This window comes from Antechinus flavipes, chromosome 3 (genome assembly GCF_016432865.1).
Source record: "Antechinus flavipes isolate AdamAnt ecotype Samford, QLD, Australia chromosome 3, AdamAnt_v2, whole genome shotgun sequence".
In the NCBI taxonomy this organism is placed as follows: Eukaryota; Metazoa; Chordata; class Mammalia; order Dasyuromorphia; family Dasyuridae; genus Antechinus; species Antechinus flavipes.
The window spans coordinates 535,451,983-535,471,037 of record NC_067400.1 but is presented as its reverse complement, the minus strand read 5'-3'; the positions used below and the strand labels follow the sequence as shown (position 1 = coordinate 535,471,037).

At 36.3% G+C, this 19,055-nt stretch overlaps 1 protein-coding gene across 2 annotated transcripts in view; it reads right to left on the bottom strand.

Annotated features, from left to right (window-relative positions):
* The window catches only part of TMEM135 (transmembrane protein 135), a 327,016-nt gene that overhangs the window by 90,573 nt on the left and 217,388 nt on the right, over window positions 1–19,055 (bottom strand). The gene's annotated exons all lie outside the window — the stretch shown is intronic.

The following is a 19,055-nucleotide window of genomic DNA, read 5'->3' as shown; positions in this document are numbered from 1 at the left end:
AGGAAAAATTTATGTGTATTTTTGTCTAGATACATAGACATACATACATGTATACACATAGGTTGTTTGTACAAGTTTTTGCAAGTTATTCTCCCCTATTGGAATGTGAGCTCTATCCTGGCATATAGTAATTGCTTAATAAAAATTTACTGTCTAAACAATTTGTTAAATAAAACTGTCAGGTTGAATAATTCATACAACCATAACTGACAAGAGATTGGTGACAAGTTACAATGCTTATTTTTTACTTTGCTTCTATTTTATCTGGTTAAGGAGCAAAGTCTCAGGACTGGAAAGGATGGAATTACAATGACTACTGGAAGCTGAACTGAAAACAAAAGCAGTGAGATGATAAAGGAATACACATTAAAGTTATTTAATGAATTCAAGGAGCTAGAATAACTTAGAGAGATAATAGAAATGTACCTTCAAAATCAATTGGTTTTATTCCTAAATCATTGATGATGATCTCTGAAAGATCATGGAGAACAGAAGTTCTATAGAATAGGAGAGGAGCAAATATTCAATTTTCAAATAGAAAATTAAAATACAAAGTCTGAAGTGCACAAACCGGTAACCTTGGGCTTAATTACTATTAAAATTCTGGAATATATTATTGAAAGGAACACCTAGAAAGTGAATGTATAGAAATGGAGGTAGTGATCACAAAAAGCCAGTATGGCTTTCCCCTTTCCCCCCTTTATCGAGGCAATTGGGGTTAAGTGATTTGCTCAGGGTCACACAGATAGGAAGTTTTGTGTCTGAGGTCACATTTGAACTCAGGTCCTCCTGTCTTCAGGGTTGGTGCTCTATCCACTGCACCACCTAGCTGCCCCCAGTATGGCTTTTTAAGAGTAGTCCACAGAAGGAACTAATGATTATTCAGTTATACAGTTGTCTAACTTCACAGGATTATTATTTGGTTTGTGAACTCTGACTAAATTATAATAATTTTTATCAATAATTATAATAATTACTAATCAAAAGAACAAAAAATAACTCTCCTTCCTCAAATCTATCTTTATAATCTCTGCAATGCTCAGAATAAGTGCTACTTCCTACATCAATCATTTTCTTATTCCTTTGTTACTGCTTTTCCCCACTGAAATTATTTTGCATAGTTCTTATTCTTAGTTTAAAAATTATATGACTTCAATAGAATGTAAATTCCTTGAGGGCAGGACTGTTTTATTTCTGTCTTACAATGCTGAACTGAATAATCCCCCCCCCTCCATTTTTTGAATATTATAATGTAATGGGCTGAGGCTTGAGTTGATGCACTGAGGTCCCAAGCACATGAGGCTAAATAGTAATTGGACCATACTCTATTAATATATAAGCTTGGAGAAAGAATGGCCCCGCCCACTCTTTGTGCAAGTCCTGATGTGTTGTATAGGAAATGACGATTTTGGTGGGTGGAGGCAGGGGAGTGGAAAAGGAAGGGGAAGGAGAGACTTTTGGCATTGCTATTGCAACGGTTTGCTCAGCTCAGATCTCTTTCTTTTAGCTGGCTTCCTGTCGCAGCTGCCCATACTGCTATAGCAATCTTTCTTGCCCATATTTCTATCGCAATCTTTCTTGCCCATATTGCTATCGCAATCTTTATTTACCTCTTCACTTCAATATATATTGAAGATTTTTTCCTTAATCTGAATTCCTGACTCGGGCTGATTTTAAATACGCGGTCATTACATTTGGCGCCCAAGCGTGGGAACCAAGGACCCTACTTTCACTGAAGAAGTCTCCAGTGACCAGGAACTTAGGTGAGTATAAGACAAACAGGGAACTTATTTTCTTAAAGACTAAAGCAATAACTTTTTGGCTGAAATGGGACAGATCCTAGGTAAAGATTCTCCATCCCCCACCCCAAACCCCCCAACCCCCGCCCCACCCAGGAGTGGTGCTATAGAAAGCCTGCTTAACCTGATAGAAGATCAAGGGCTACTTGTAACTTGGGAACAGGCAGCTAAACTTCTGGGTATATTAAAACGCGCCTCCTCTTGGTTCTTAGAGGAAGAGCAAATCTCTCTAGGTAACTGGGCATTGGTTGGTCAACAGCTCTCCGCATATAACAATGAAAACGGTCCTCATTCAGTTTCCTTCGAGGCATTCTATTTATACAATAAGATACAGTTGGCCTTAAAATACCTTTAAGTTCTAGGAGAAAAGGAAAAAACTCTAGGAATAGCCAAATGGGGAAGCCTGAGATAAAGGAGGAAGACAAAGAACAGATTAATGGCCATATCCCCACAGGGCATGGAGACTTAAGTGAGGCTCAAGGGTGTGGTGAATCTGAGGCAGCTTCAGCCCCACCTGAGGAGCAGGTAATTGACTCTCCTCCATCAACTCCACCCTCTGGGATGAGGGAGGAGGGGTAGTGGGGGGAGCAGTGACAGCACCAGCACTTCCCCCCCAGCATCCAGCTGCTCCTTTGAGTAGATTGCAAAAGGGACTAATTAAGGCCAAAGAAGAAGGGAGAAATGTATTGGAATTCCAACACCACATTTTTCCAGTTATTCAACAGTTTAATTCTTCAGGTCAAGAAAGTAGAAGATACTCTCCTTTTGATATAGAAATCCTCAAAGACCTGAAAAAAGCTTGCACTCTTTATGGGGCTACATCAGCTTATGTTAAGATGTTATTACAGAATTTGGCTTTTGAAATCTTGACCCCTAATGACTGGAAATCTAAAGCAAGGATATGCCTAGAACCTGGACAAAACTACTTGTGGCTTTCTGAATATAGTGAGCTCTGTAGGATACAAGCCCAACAAAATAGTCAAAGTGGAGTTCATACTGCAATCACCTGTGACCTACTAACAGGTACAGGTCCTTATGCAGATGTCGCAGTACAAATTAATTATTCTATAGCAGCATGTGAGCAAATTGCTACTAATGCTATCAAAGCATGCGCTTCTCTCCACAATAAAGACAAGTGTGGGGCCTTCACAAAAATAACACAAGGGCCAAATGAACCCTTTGCTGATTTTATGGAACTTTTGCAGACAGCTATCACAAGAACAAATGGAGAAAATCCAACAACAGACATTTTGATAAGGCAACTTGCTAAGGAAAATGCTAATGAAGTTTGCAGAAGAATTATACTAGGACTGTGCAAGGATGCTCCTTTAGAGGAGATCATAAGACGCTGTGCCACAGTGGGCACAGATGCCTTTTATAGCCAGGCTATGATGCAGACTTACCAAAATCCAAACATGAGAAGACAGAGTCCCTCCTGGAAAGGGACTTCCAGAGAGACTCGTAGATGCTTTCAGTGTGGAAAAGTAGGGCATCTGAAAGTTCAATGTTGGTATAGAGATAATGGGAAAACAAGTTGGGAGAACAAGACCCAGTACCCCATGTCCAAAATGCAACAGAGGCTTCCATTGGGCCTCAGAATGTAGACAGATTCAGGGAAACGGGATGAGGGGCCCAGCCCCAGGGCCCAAGGCAAAAAACACTTGGGGCATGATGGCAGCCAATGGTGCACCCAGGGAGGGCCTAGAAGTCCAGTATCCAGACATGACCAATCAGCCAGAAAGCCATATGATGGGAGAAGGGGATTACACAGTCAACCAGCCAGGAAGCAACCTGATGGCAGAAGGGAATTACAATTGGGGAGAATAGAGCTGTATGTAGCTGGGACAACTGAGATACCCCCTGGAGAGGTGAAATCTGTTCCTCTCCAGCCTATGGATCCCCTACCTCCAGGCACAGTAGGCTTGACCATTTCACCTCCTTTTTGTACGTACAAAACAGTGTCCATCCACACACTGATGTGGGAAACTGGGGAATGTGTAGATAATATCCCAGTCACTAACACAGATAGACAATGTGTGACTTATCATCCAGGAGAAGTAGTAGCATCAGGTTTACTCATACAGAATCCTAATAAGCAACCTGGTGATAGTCACCCAGATTCTGACTCCAGACCACAAAGTCCAGAAATATACTGGACAGCAGCAGTAACGGCTGACCGACCTATGCTCACAATCTATATAAATGGCCTACCATTGGAAGGATTGGTAGACACAGGTGCAGATTGTAGTTATTAGAGGTGCTAATTGGCCCAGTCACTGGCCAAAGATTAAAGCAGACACCTATATGTCTGGAGTAGGAAGATCAATAGCAGCTGAAGTTAGTGCTGCCCCTATGAGATGGACTTTTGAAGGCAAAACAGGAGTTTTTACTCCTTTTATACTTGAAAAACTCCCCATCAATCTGTGGGGAAGAGACGTTTTACAACAATTAGGGTTAAAAATGAGTACTTCGGTTTTTTAAGCAGGGCTGCTGTTGAAGGCCTGCCAACACTTTCACCTGTTCCTATCCAATGGAAAACTGATACACCAGTGTGGATAGAACAGTGGCCCTTAAGTAGCAATAAAATTCAGGCCTTATTAGATATAGTACAGGAGCAGCTTGAACAAGGGCATTTACAACCTTCTCTAAGTCCTTGTGTTCGTTGTAAAAAAGAAATCAGGAAAATGAAGGATGCTCAATGATTTAAGAAAAGTAAACGAACAGATGGAAACTATGGGAACTCTTCAGCCTGGACTTCCATTTGCTACTCAATTGCCTAGAGAGTGGCCTCTTTGAGCCATCGATATTAAGAATTGTTTCTATTCTATCCCTCTGGATAAGGAGGATATGAAAAGATTTGCCTTTTCAGTGCCCAGCATTAACTTAGCTGAGCCTTATAAAAAATATGAATGGACAGTTTTGCCACAGGGAATGAAAAACAGCCCCACTATGTGTCAAATGTATGTTGCTGCTGCTCTTGCTCCAGTAAGAAAAGCATTTCCAAGTTATGCTATTACATTATATGGATGATATATTGGGATGTGCACCTGAGGAACAAATGCTAGTAGCATGTCTACAAAAGACCATAGAAACACTAAGATACTACAAATTATACATAGCTGAAGAGAAAATTCAAAGACATACTCCTTTTCAATATTCAGGATATGAAGTATACCCTAAGATGCTTACAGTACAAAAACTGTCCTTAAGAACAGAGAAGCTAAACACCTTAAATGATTTTCAGAAATTGATAGGAGATATCCAATGGATGCGACCAGTGTTAGGCTTGACTACCTATCAGTTACAACCATTATATGATATTTTAAGGGGAGACACTGCTTTAAATTCACCACGCCAGCTTACAAAAGAAACAAGAGGCTTTGAGAGAAGTTGAACTGGCTTTATCCAATGTGGTTGAAAGAGTCACTCAAAAACCCTGGAAATATCAGTTTTTGCCACACAAGAGGCACCCACAGCAGTCCTTCATCAAGGAGACAGTGTGATAGAGTGGGTGAACCTCCCAGCACAACCAGAACAAAGCCTTACTCCTTACCCGGTGCTTGTGGCTAGAATTTTGTTAAAGGCCATTAAGCGAGCAGTACAATTATCTGGGGCAAGACCTGATAAGATATACACCTTTTACACCAATACACAAATTAATGTGTGTTGTGAGACCATCCCAGAGTGGCAAATTTTATTAGCCATGGCTCCTAATTTTACACATGGGTCTCCATTAAAGATAACCAGACTTTTACATAATTGGCGATGGATTCTTGAAGAAAAAGTTTCTAAAGTTCCTCTTAAAGGACCAACTATCTTTACAGATGCGTCCAAACACAATATTTGTGCTGTATACTCTCATGACTTAACGATAAAGAGAGTAGTCAGAACTCCTTTTCAGTCCACTCAGCAGAACGAATTATATGCAATCATGTTAGCTCTCACTTATTACCCAGGAGACATAAATATAATATCTGATTCAGCCTATTCAGTAGGTGTGGTACAAAGAATTGCCACAGCCCAAATAAAATTTGCAGCTTCTAATATATATCAGCTCTTTAAGGAACTTCAGGAGCAAGTGAGAAAACATCCAGGTAAGATTTATATCTTGCATGTCCACTCACATAGTGGACTCCCAGGCCCTATTTTTGATGGGAATTCAAAGGCAGATAGCCTTTTAACTATGTTAGCCAGTACGCCTTTATTTCAGGAGGCCCAGGAATCCCATTCTAAATACCATCAGGCTGCTCGAGCTTTGCGTTTACAATTTGGGATTACAAAAGAGGAAGCTAGGAGCATAGTAAAAAGCTGTACAGCTTGCCTTCCTTTCCATGCTCCTACACTGCCTCCAGGGAAGAACCCTCGTGGTTTGAGACCCAATGAAATCTGGCAAATGGATGTGACCCATTATAAATCTTTCGGTCGTCTGTCTTTTATCCATGTTGTGGTAGACACCTTTTCAGGATTCACTTTTGCCATACCAGCAGCAAAAGAGACAGCCCGAGTGGTCACTGAATTCCTCCTGCAAGCATTTGCCATTATGGGTGTGCCACAAGCAATAAAAACAGACAATGGTCCTGCATACACCTCCAAACATTTTGCACACTTTTGTGCCCAGTATAAGATTTTACACACCACTGGCATACCCTTTAATCCTCAAGGACAGGCAATAGTAGAGAGGAGAAACAGAGACATTAAGACGCTGCTCCAAAAACAAAAGAAAGGGGGAGCCACAGGTAACCCTAGAGAGCTTCTAAATCTAGCACTTTATACTATTAACTTCTTGATTTTTGACAAAGATGCACTGGCTCCGGCAGACAGGTTTTATAACCCACCGGAAGGGCAATGTCCAGTGCGAGCAGCTCCACTATCTTTAGATAATCGCCAGGTGATGTGGAGAGACCCAGAAAGTGGTGAATGGAAGGGACCAGATAGGCTAACTGCTTGGGGGAGAGGGTTTGCTTGTATCTCTACAGGTGGAGAAGGAATCAGATGGGTGTCAACGAGCCGTATTCGCCTTGTCCATCGCAGAGAGACGGAGCAGACCCTTGAAACGAAGGAGAAGACCCAAGAAACATCGGTTGGTTCTGTTGCTGATTGTGCTCACCATTGAAAGAGTGTGGCAGTTATGGCGTTTGACTCATGGACATAGAAAATCATTGGACTTCAAAACCCTCAGAAATCATTGGATTCTCTGAGACATAAGATTGTTGTAGGACTTTAAAGCCCTCAGGAATCATTGGATTTTCTGAGAAATGATAAGACTGTTACAGGACTTCAAAATCTGCTGGAATCATTGGATTCCCTAAGACATAAAAAGACTTTTGCTGGACTTCAAAAACTTGGGGGGATCATTGGATTCCCTGATATGTGAAGCAATGGACAATAGACTGGTTTTGGACTATCTCTTGGCTGCTGAAGAGGTGTATGTGTGACTGCTGTTTACATACTCTCCTTCTAGGACTTTTGGCAATCTTTTACAACACAATGTTGATTTATATTGTTTGTTATACCGTTACTTGAGTGTATAATTCATGTTTGTTACACCACATCAAGCCTGCACTGACTGTGGGGAGAGTCATCACTAATAGTCTCTGCGTTGTTGCTATGTGCTATGTGTTCCCATGCTGATGGGTTTGTGCATAATAAGACCCTTGAGCCCAGAAACCTGCTAGCAACCCCCACTTCCCTTTGGTGCTTTTCATCTCCCTTCCTGAGATGTCAGGGAGGGCGTGATTATCTCCTTTTTAGTGCTTTCACCTCCCTTCCTGAGAAGTCAGGGGGGTCGTGATCACTTCCTTTTTGGTGCTTTCACCTCCTTTCCTGAGAAATCAGGGAGGGTGTGATCACCTCCCCTTGGGGGCTCTGACCTCCCTGAAGAGTCAGGGATGGCATGATCACCTGTGTTCTAAAACAAAAGAAAGCGGGAGATGTAATGGGCTGAGGCTTGAGTTGATGCACTGAGGTCCCAAGCACATGAGGCTAAATAGTAATTGGACCATACTCTATTAATACGTAAGCTTGGAGAAAGAATGGCCCCCACCCACTCTTTGTGCAAGTCCTGATGTGTTGTATAGGAAATGACGATTTTGGTGGGTGGAGGCAGGGGAGTGGAAAAGGAAGGGGAGGAGAGACCTTTGGGACGGCCATTGCCACGGCTGCCTCCACAGTTGGCTCCACTGTTGGCTCGGCTCGCGTCGCTCTCTCTTAGCTCGCTTCCTGTCGCAACTGCCTATATTTGCTATCGCAATCTTTCTTGCCTATATTTGCTATAGCAATCTTTATTCACCTCTTCACTTCAATAAATATTGAAGATTTTTCCCTTAACCTGAATTCCTGACTCCGGCTGACTTTAAACACGTGGTCATTACAGAAGGAGAGACTTTTGGCATTGCTACTGCGACGGTTTGCTCAGCTCAGATCTCTCTCTGTTAGCTGGCTTCCTGTCACAGCTGCCCATACTGCTATAGCAATCTTTCTTGCCCATATTGCTATCGCAATCTTTATTCACCTCTTCATTTCAATAAATATTGAAGATTTTTTCCTTAACCTAAATTCCTGACTCCAGCTGATTTTAAATACGCGGTCATTACATTATAACATAAATATAAGTAATGTTATAGTTTATCTAGAATTTACACAAGTACCTGGGGGAAAAAATCTCATAAAACTATTCTATGAAAAAGATAGAGAATGAGTAGATGACACTATGCCTGCTTGGATGGTTGAACCCAAAGAGTTAATAGCTCAAAAATCAATTTGGAAAGAGGTTACCAGTGAGTGGAGAGTCCAGGGATCTACACTTGGTCTTGTGTTGCTTGACATTTTAATAACTTAAATAAGGGTACATTTGTCAAGTTTCCAGATGACACAAAGCTAGAAGGAATAGTTAATACACTGGATGACAATGTCAGCGCCAAAATAAACTCACGAGGCTTGAATCTTGATTAATGAATCAATCATCAAGCATCTTTTAATTGTTTACTAGGTATAAGACAATGAAGATACAAAAAATGGGAAAAATACAAAAAAGTGTACTGAGACAAAATAAAATTCAATGAGAGTAATTTTGCAACCTTATACTTGAAGTTGAAAGATAACGTCACAAGTATAAAATAGGAGAAATATAGCTAGACTGGAATTTATCTTTTGGTAGATTGAAAGATCAAAACTGCCAATAGTGTGATATGGTAGCCCAAAAAAATTCATGTTGAAAAAAGACAGATTTGGGAACTTAATTATGATTAGTTCTACTATACCCTGTCTTGGTCAGATCACATCTGGAATACTGTGTTCAATTTAGGATGCTATATGCTAAAAAGAATACAATGATGTTAGAAGTCCAGAGAAAGGCAACCAAGATGATAAAGGAAACTTCTGAACATGAAATATGAGTCCTGGTTGAATAAACTAAAGTTATTTACCCTAGAGAAGACTTAGGAGTTAGGAAAAAGGATGACATCTACTTTCAAGTAATGCAATGACTGCCTTGTTGAAAGCAAATAAGACTGTTTTATTTAGTTTTACTCTCTTTTCTCAGAGAACACTTAAATCAACATTTTCTGATTGCTACCATTACAACAGATTTCACATGATGCAAAAGTTTTGTTTTCTTTTTCAATTAAATTTTTTAATTATTTAAAAGTCTGAATGTACTATTTAGAAAATTATTTTAAATAGTTATGATTCCTTAGAACAACTTCCTTTCCTAGTCTAATTTACTTTCCCTCCTTCAGGTAAAGCACTATTTTCAAAGTGTTGCTAATGAAAAACATTAAACTCAGTTTGTATCATCGGTCTGATCCAAAATGAGATATTAAGTTTCTGAGAATATTGACACACCAAAAAAAGAAGTACTAATGTTGAACACATTTTATGGGTTTTGACTGTTATAGAGCAAAGTATCAAAACAAAAAAAAAAAAAAAAAAAAAAAAAAAAAAAAGAGAGAGAGAGAGAGAGAAATTTGGATTATTTAAGATTTTAAAGAAGTAACTAATGCTTGGATAAAATTAAGTCAAGCCTAAAATATTTAAGTCATTCACAGGTTTTCAATTCATCTTCTACTGTAGATCTAGCAAAATCTACTAGAGGCACTAGCCAACTCAATATAAATAAATTGTGGAGTATAGCAGCCAGTAATGCTGATGTGATTTCAGGCTTCATTTATTTAGACAGGAATAGCTTTAAGGAAGAAGATGATGACGGTCCTTATTGTATTTTGCCTGAGTTGGGAACACTGCTGGAGTATTGTACTTGATTCTTGGCACCACATCTTTAGATGAATGTTTATAAAATAGAGAGCACCCAGCAGAGGGCAACAAGAATAATGAAGGATTTCAAATTTGTGCTAAATGAAATCTGACTGAAGGAAGTGGGGCTGGTTAGTCTGGGGAAGATATATGATAGCCATGCTCAAGTATCTGAAGAACTATTACCTGGGATTAGGCTTGTGGATTCAATATTTTAGGCCTACAAATGATTTTATATAGACTAGACTTTGTTATCATACAGACCAATGGCAAAGTATCCCTCCCTGGGAAACTTGCCTGCAATTAGAAAAACTTAAGTGCTTATCTATCTTGCTGTTAACTATTATTTTCCATAAATATTTTACTGTTTTTTCCCTTTGGATATTAAAAAATACACATTACTGGTAAGCTTCACTGATTTTTATCACATATGTAACTTCACTTATCACCCACCTCTGTCTACCCCTATCCAATGTCCTAACTTTTTATGTCCTTCTCTTAGAATAACTCTGTACCACACTTAATTAAATTTTGTTTCTCAAAAAAATTATAAATTTTTCAGCTATCATAACTTTAATTGAAGAGATAAGATAAGGCTATGTAAATGGTTGTTTTATTTGTACTCTGGCTCTCCCTTTATAACTAGAATACTGAGCTTAAATTACATTGTAACACAATAGCAAAAATGAGGCTCACATCTAGATCTCCTTTATTTTGGCAGCCAATTTCCCTCAATGTGAAAATATCTGTCAAAGTATGATAAGAAACATATAAGAATTTATGGTGAAGGTAAAGAAATCCACATTTCTGAGTTCATTTATACCCCCCCCCAAAAAAAGGGGGAGTTTACCATACAAATCCTTTGGAAATATCAGAAAATTGTTAAACCAAAAGATAATTCAAAGTGTTAAAAGGGTTCATCTTCACATAAAAGGCCACTGTTTTAGCTTATATTTCTTTATTTCTATACTGTGCCTAATATGACACCAGAAACATTATTCCCGACATGTAAAAGAAACATAAAAGTCAAATTAAAAATGCTAATCTCAGTGAAGAGTATCAATAAATGTAAAAAAAAAAGAATGGCAATGAGAAATTAGATAAGGTAGCAGAATGAGAGGTAGAACCAGAAATAAGGTGAGAATTCAAAAGCAATAATAGATCTGGAAGTCATCAGTATATGCACAATATTTAAAGTCAAGGAAATTATAAGTTTAGAAGGAATGCAATTTAGAGATAAGATGAAACTATATCTAGGCACAAATTGCCAGACTACCAAGATCAATAGAAACTCTAAAAATCTGGGGTTCTGCAGAACAATAGAGTATTATTTGAAACTAAGCTTTAGGGGATTAAAAATAATGAAAAATTAGTATTTTTATTAAAGAAACAAGGATAATCAAATAGTAGATATTATGATTTTCTGAACCACCCAAATTTCTAGCTAGTCATTTTGTTTTTATGACTAAAACTGTAAATTCTAATTTCCAGGCCAAAGCTTACAATTTCAAATGTATTTTATTGTCAGTCACATGATACATTTAGTAAGCCAGAAACAATCCAACTTTTTACAATGTGCTTTCAAATTATATAATTGAATTTCACATAAATAAATAGTGGATAAGAAAAACAATATTATTTACAAATGACTGACATTTTGGGCAATTATTTTTTCAACAACATAAAATTTTAATGTTAAATAGCACAAATCTATTTTAAAAAAGGTTCAATTTCCCTTAACTTTTACATAGAAAAGAATTATTATTTTAAAATGTTTCCCAAAAGGCACTTACTTATTCTATAATTTTTCATTTTATGCTTAAGGAAAATCTAATTGTAGCTTGTGAATCTGAATTATTATGGTCACCCATTAAAATCTCCACTATACTAGCAGAACTACCCAAACCGTTATTCTAATTAACTTCAGGTATATTTATATAATATACATCTCTTTATGTCTTGCATAAGCAAATTTTCCCAAATAATTTTATCAAATAACTATAATTCTGTATCAATGTACAAAAAGATCCATATGTGCTAATCTTTCAATACACAATTTCTTCTTATAAAACATATGCTTAAAAAGAAAGTAAATGAAATTTTTTTTCCTGAAATAGCAGTCACAACTATACAATGGATATGCTATATTAAACATTATTACCCATTTCTAAGTGGCTTCCTTAAAATTCTATCTCCTGGAAGAAAATCAAAAAAAGGGACCATAATCATCTAATCACAAAGTAATTTTATTCTTTTTTTAGTTGGTAATTTGGTCACAGGAAAGGAATTCCAAAGATTTCAAATGTTAAGAATATAAATATTTTCAACTAAGATATAATTTTTTAAATTCTAATTTTCTCAATGGAGAGGTTAATTTCTAAAAGGTTAATAATGTGTAAAAAATTATGTGTAAATATGTGTAACAAAAACTGGTATTTATTCATTAATACATAAATAAAAACATCCAGAGGACTTCACCATCTAAAACTATTCTTCCATTTGGACTACATAAAATATCATCCATGACAGTGACAAATACCTTTACAAAAAATCAGAAAATCTTTGAATAAAATTATCACTGTGGTTGTATTTATCAAGGAATCTTGTATGACCTTAATGCATGTATGATACACATTTCATTGGAAGAAAATGTATTCAAGCCATGCTTTGCTCTCCAAGTTAAAAAGTTTAAACAATCAACACATAATAAATATACCATGGTCACATATACTTTCTAGTTCAATGTGGCTGTGGATCATTTGTGAAACCCTCTGTATGCCATTCTCATATTAAATGAAATTCTTCATCAAAAGTCTGAATATATAGCAACAGACTATTTTATTTGAGTCTCTCAACAATCTTAGTAAGTATAGATTATATAGGTATTTGCACCCCCATTTTACAGCTGAAGAAACTGAGAGGTTAAATGTTCAAATGTGACCAAACGTGAACAAATGGCTTGTTTGTGACATGGTCATAGAGCTAATGTCAAGATCCAGATTAGAAGTCGCTAATTCTAGATGTCAAGTCCAATTATGTTTTTATTTTGCCATGATGTCTTACCAGGGACTCTAGCTCAATCATTTTCATTAGGTTTTTCTCAATATAACAATCATACCCAATGCTTACAATGAATTTCTTCCTCATCTATCAGGACATATATCTGCAGATATCAAATATTTACTTCTTAGCTTAACTCAAATGAGAGTCAGAAAAATTGGGATTTTAGATTTGGCTTTACTTATTAACTTATGTGTGATCTTGGACAAGTCGTTTAACTTATCTACATTTCAGTTTTCTCATTTAAAAAGAATGAGGGTGTTAGAATTTGCAGTTTCTAAAGTCTCATTTCACTTCATAATTATATGATTCTATGTAAGATTAACATAGATATATCTCATATGAAGTAAATTCAACTCAAGAAAAAACTCAAATGAAGTAAACAGAATTTTCAGACCTTAAAGAACTGATTAAATGATTTTTTCAATATCTGGAGGCTTGAATTCAAGTCAGTTTCAAGTTGCAATTTCATATTAGATAGTAAATTGTATTAACAAGAGAGTGAAACTGTTACAATTAAATAGTAGAAAAACTGAGAATGAGATTCCTGGGGCTACATAGAGAAATAGTCTAGTATAGAATCAGGAGATTTCTAGATATTCCAAAGGCATAAAGAAGGATGGTACAATGTAGGCTGCAAGGGCAAAGAATCAAACACAACAAATAGGGAAAATCAAGAATCAGGAGTAAAAAAAACAAATAATCAACATTCTATTGTCCCCAATGTTGTCATACAGCAGGGCAATCATTTTTGCCATTCATTTTCAATTTTTGGAAAATTCCATTTGAAAAAACATGTGTCAAACAATATATACAAAAAAAAAGTCAGTGAAGGTCTGCTTGAGAGATTATAATGAAAGTTGCTCTATAAAACAAAAAATTCCTGTATTAACTATTAAAAAAAATCACTGAAAATTTTAAGCCACTTGTGTTTAGTCATTTAAAGTAAACTTTTACTTTTTTTATGTATATATTTTAGGCTTTAGAAAGGACCACTTCTTTTGTATAGCAATTAAATAGTAACACACAATTAGGTACTTAATAAATGTCCTTTAAACTGATGGTAATAAAGGACTTTTTGCAATTTGACCTTTTCCTTTATAATCGTCAGTATCAGTTTTATTTCTAGTCACCTATGACCAAGACTCTATCAAAATTATTCATCCAAAGCAATATGATGCCATTAACACTCAACCTAGAAATTTGTAAACTAGTATATATTAGGAGCTTGTAGATTAAAAACACCCATAGTCAGCAATTCAAAAGTCTTTATGGACCTATTTTTAAAAACACATTATCAGCCTTTAGTAACAACATTCAAGCACTTGAAGAGAGATTGTATGAACAGCTGTTTTCTGTTTCCAGTGAGGATAAGAAAAGATGTAATCAGCTTATACTGCAGTAACAGAAACTTAGGGTAGATGACACAAAGAATGTCTTTACTCTTAAAGAGTTGTGAGCCTCTGGAATGTATTGTTAAGTGAATGAGTGGAGTCAAATTTTCTGACAACAAACTTCTTAATATTACTGTGCTATATATTCAACTGATAACACTATTAGGCTATATTTTCAGGCAATTAATATTGATTTTATGTAGCTATACATGAGAGACCTGGGGAAAAGAAAGAAATACCTCATCAAAAATGTGTCTTTCCTTTCTCATTAGCCCTTTTTCATTTTAGGTTTTATAAGTATCTTTAAAAAAAAGCAATAAGATTTCATTGAAATTTGGGCCTGCAATTTTTAAAAAGATAATGAAAAGCTTTATGTAAAAGTAAAGAATTAAGAAAACCTTATATATTCTACATCAAATAGTAGAGGCCAAAAAATGCAATTTTACCTCCCAAATCTAATGCACACATCTCAAAATCTTGTTCTAATCAATTCTTTTAATATTTCTTTATGATCCTTTTTTCCTTTGGTGTTTTGTCATTAATTCAAATATAGAATTGTCATGTGTATTTAAAAGGCAAGAGAAAAAAATAATTTCCCAAACTGCAGCCATAAAGAGACAAAACAGAAATACAGACAAAAGTGAGGAGAAAAATGATCAAATACTTTTGTGACTACATGAACAAATTTCCCTCCAAAGTCAGCTGATGAATTACCTTTTCTTGGGAGACAGAAATAACTGATAGTTTTAAGCCCTTTGGATCAAAAGGACAATATCACTTCTTTTATAAATATTGAGAATCAACCATATCAAAAACAGCACAGAAATATAATATAATGACCAAATGCAAGTTGTTCTTCCCAATAATGATAAAAAAAAAAAAAATAGCTGGAAGTTAAGGCTGCACTGTTTCTAACCTAAGAGCTTAGAGCTTTCGTGACAAGATCAAAGGGAGAAATTAAATCTGTGAAACTCGATTGCTTTTCCATCATCTGATTTGTAATATCAGCCTTGTTCTGAACAGTGCCTTAGGAGCTCAAAATCATAAGAGTTATGTACCACATTGTTAGTGATCAAATCACTTCAGAAAGCATTCCAGGACAGCTGGGATATAGAGGTCCCACACAACTACAAGCAACTTATTCTCCAAGGCCTGAGAACCAAAAGCTATTCTTCCCTTCCCTCTTTTATTTCGCATTTTAAGGATGACAGGAACATGATAAACAGCCAAAGCACAGTCCCCATCAATGCTCTGCCAGGACAAAGAGGCTTTGTGATTGACAGAGAAAACTTTAAAAAAGGAGGAGATCCACTTTTCCTTCCTCCAGGGATGGCTCTGGGTAGAGACAGCTGAAATTTTAGAACTTAAAAGCTTCTCCCATTTCTGCTGGCTCACTTTGCAGGTAAACACCTTTGGTTCACTGACTCAGTCACATATCTGAAATAGAATCTGTGTTGAAAACTGATAATGGTGGAAAATATATTCTCAGTCTGCTTTAAAGCTCTAACTTCTGCCCAATTTCTCTGTAGGTGGTGTACATCTTTTCTGGCTTAAGCCATGAAAAAGAACGTGCAGGTATGCCATTTAGAGTACTATGGCTGGCCCTTTCCTTTGCATTTATCATTGTGGTCTTGTAGCACCATCATCTGTGCTTCTCCTCTAGTACTAGATTAGATGCTACCTGAGAGCAGTAGGGTTCCTGTTAAGAGTTCTATTTTAAAAAATAGCTATCACTTAGCATAGTGCCTTCAACATATATGACATTCAATAAATGTTTGCTAAAGTGAAATGAGAATTGTAAACTGGGACATAATATATATTAAAGTAAGAGGGGATTTCAATATATTTCAGATACTTTAAATTTGCAAGGTATCTTCTACTCCTAAAGATACCTGGATATAATATATACATTGAAAATCAATTCTTAATACATTATCCCTATATTTGAAAGAAAACTATTGAAATAATCGATTCAATGCCTTTCCAAAAAAAAGTAAAATAATATTAACACAAAAATATCACAACAAGCAGAGTAAAAGAAAACTATCACTTTTAAATAATTAGGCTGGCACTTAGATATCAGCCAAATAACAACATTCAAATAACACCAATTATCTGTAAGTCAGAATTTAGTTTAAAAGGCAAAATATTAAAAAATAATAATAATAATCACCAGACTGAGTGTCATAAGACCTGGGTCCTAATTTCCAGTCTGTCATTAAATTGCTATGTCATGTCACTTACCTTCTTTGTACCTGCTTTTTCATCTATAAATGATGACAATAATGTAAAAGAAGGCAAATTAAAACAAACAAACAAACAACAACAACAAAAACGGAACTCATTGAATACAATGCTCACTGACTCCAGATGACTGATGACTAGAAATACTACTTTGCTTGTTTTAGTAGAGTGATGGTGGATGAGTATGTCAATTTATTATATGTCAATTAATCAATCAAAGGCATGGGAAGTGCAAACGGTCCCTAATCAATTTGAAAGGGATAAAAACCCATGGGTAGAATTAAATAACTAGAGAGGAAGAAATAAGGAGATTCAGTCATGCCCTACAGGGCTTTGTGTAAAATAAAAGGCTAGTTTAGAATCTGAGCATCTTAGTGAAAGGCTAGACTAAAAGAGAGCAGTCCAACACCTCCTGAGAGGGAATCACTGGGCAGGGGGAGGGAGTAATAGAGGAGTATGGGGAGAGAAAGAGCCCCACTTCTCCTTTCCACCCTTTATGATGAGAAGAGGACCATGTGAATTTCAAAAGGTAAAAAGATTTTATATATCCCATAGGCAGCCTAGCAGCATCCCTGAAAAAGTTGATAGCAAAGCTAAGGAAAAGTTTGACATACTGAGGAAAGGTAGCTTCAGGACTCTACAGTAATCCCATCAGAAAAGCCCACTATGTTGTTTTTTAAAAATTATTCTTATATATTTTATTTTATTTTATAATAACTTTATATTGACAGAATCCATGCCAGGGTAATTTTTTTTACAACATTATCCCTTGCCCCCGCTTCTGTTCCGATTTTTCCCCTCCCTCCCTCGACCCCCTCCCCTAGATGGCAAGCAGTCCTATATATGTTAAATATGTTGCAGTATATCCTAGATACAATATATGTTTGCAGAACTGAACAGTTCTTTTGTTGCACAGGGAGAATTGGATTCAGAAGGTAAAAATAACCCGGGAAGAAAAACCAAAATGCAAATAGTTCACATTCATTTCCCAGTGTTCTTTCTTTGGATGTAGCTGCTTCTGTCCATCATTTATCAATTGAAACAGAGTTAGGTCTCTTTGTCAAAGAAATCCACTTCCATCAGAATACATCCTCATACAGTATCGTTGTTGAAGTGTATAATGATCTCCTGGTTCTGCTCATTTCATTTAGCATCAGTTCGTGTAAGTCTTTCCAACTTCTCTGTATTCATCCTGCTGGTCATTTCTTACAGAACAATAATATTCTATAACATTCATATGCCACAATTTACCCAGCCATTCTCCAATTGATGGGCATCCATTCAATTTCCAGTTTCTAGCCATTACAAACAGGGTTGCCACAAACATTTTGGCCCATACAGGTCCCTTTCCCTTCTTTAGTATCTTTTTGGGATATAAGCCCAATAGAAACACTGCTGGATCAAAGGGTATGCACAGTTTGATAACTTTTGGGGCATAAGTCCAGATTGCTCTCCAGAATGGTTGGATTCGTTCACAACTCCACTAACAATGAATCAGTGTCCCAGTTTTCCCATATCCCCTCCAACATTCATCATTATTTTTTCCTGTCATCTTAGCCAATCTGACAGGTGTGTAGTGGTATCTCAGAGTTGTCTTAATTTGCATTTCTCTGATCAATAGTGATTTGGAACACTCTTTCATATGAGTGGTAATAGTTTCAATTTCATCATCTGAAAATTGTCTGTTCATATCCTTTGACCATTTATCAATTGGAGAATGGAAAAGCCCACTATGTTTTAAGGAAACTTCATAAGAACATCACAAAAGATTTCTAGGGCTGAATTATCCTTTTGCCATATATACTCTCCATACTTGGGTGTTTTTACTTTGGTAGAAGCTCGTTCTGGCTTTGTTAGGATATTTTGTACCAAACATTTTTTTATTATACCACCTTGGTAAAGATCCTTTTTCTTTTCCTTTTTTAAAAAATAAATAATAGCTTTTTATTTTCAAAATAAATGCAAAGATAGTTTTCAACATTTATCCCTCCAAAACCTTGTATTCCAAATTATTCTCCCTCCCTTCCTCCACCTCCCCCCCAAATAGCAAGTAATTCAATACATGTTAAACATGTGCAATTCTTCTATACATATTTCCACATTTATCATGCTGCACAAGAAAAACCAGATCAAAAAAGGAAAAAAAAATGAGAAAAAAAAAGCAGGCAAACAATAACTAAAAAGATGAAAAATACTATGTTTTGATCCACATTCAGTCTGACAGTTCTCTTTCTGGATGTAAATGGCTCTCTCCATCACAAGTTCATTGGAAGTGCCATGAATCAACTCATATCAAAAAGAGCCACAT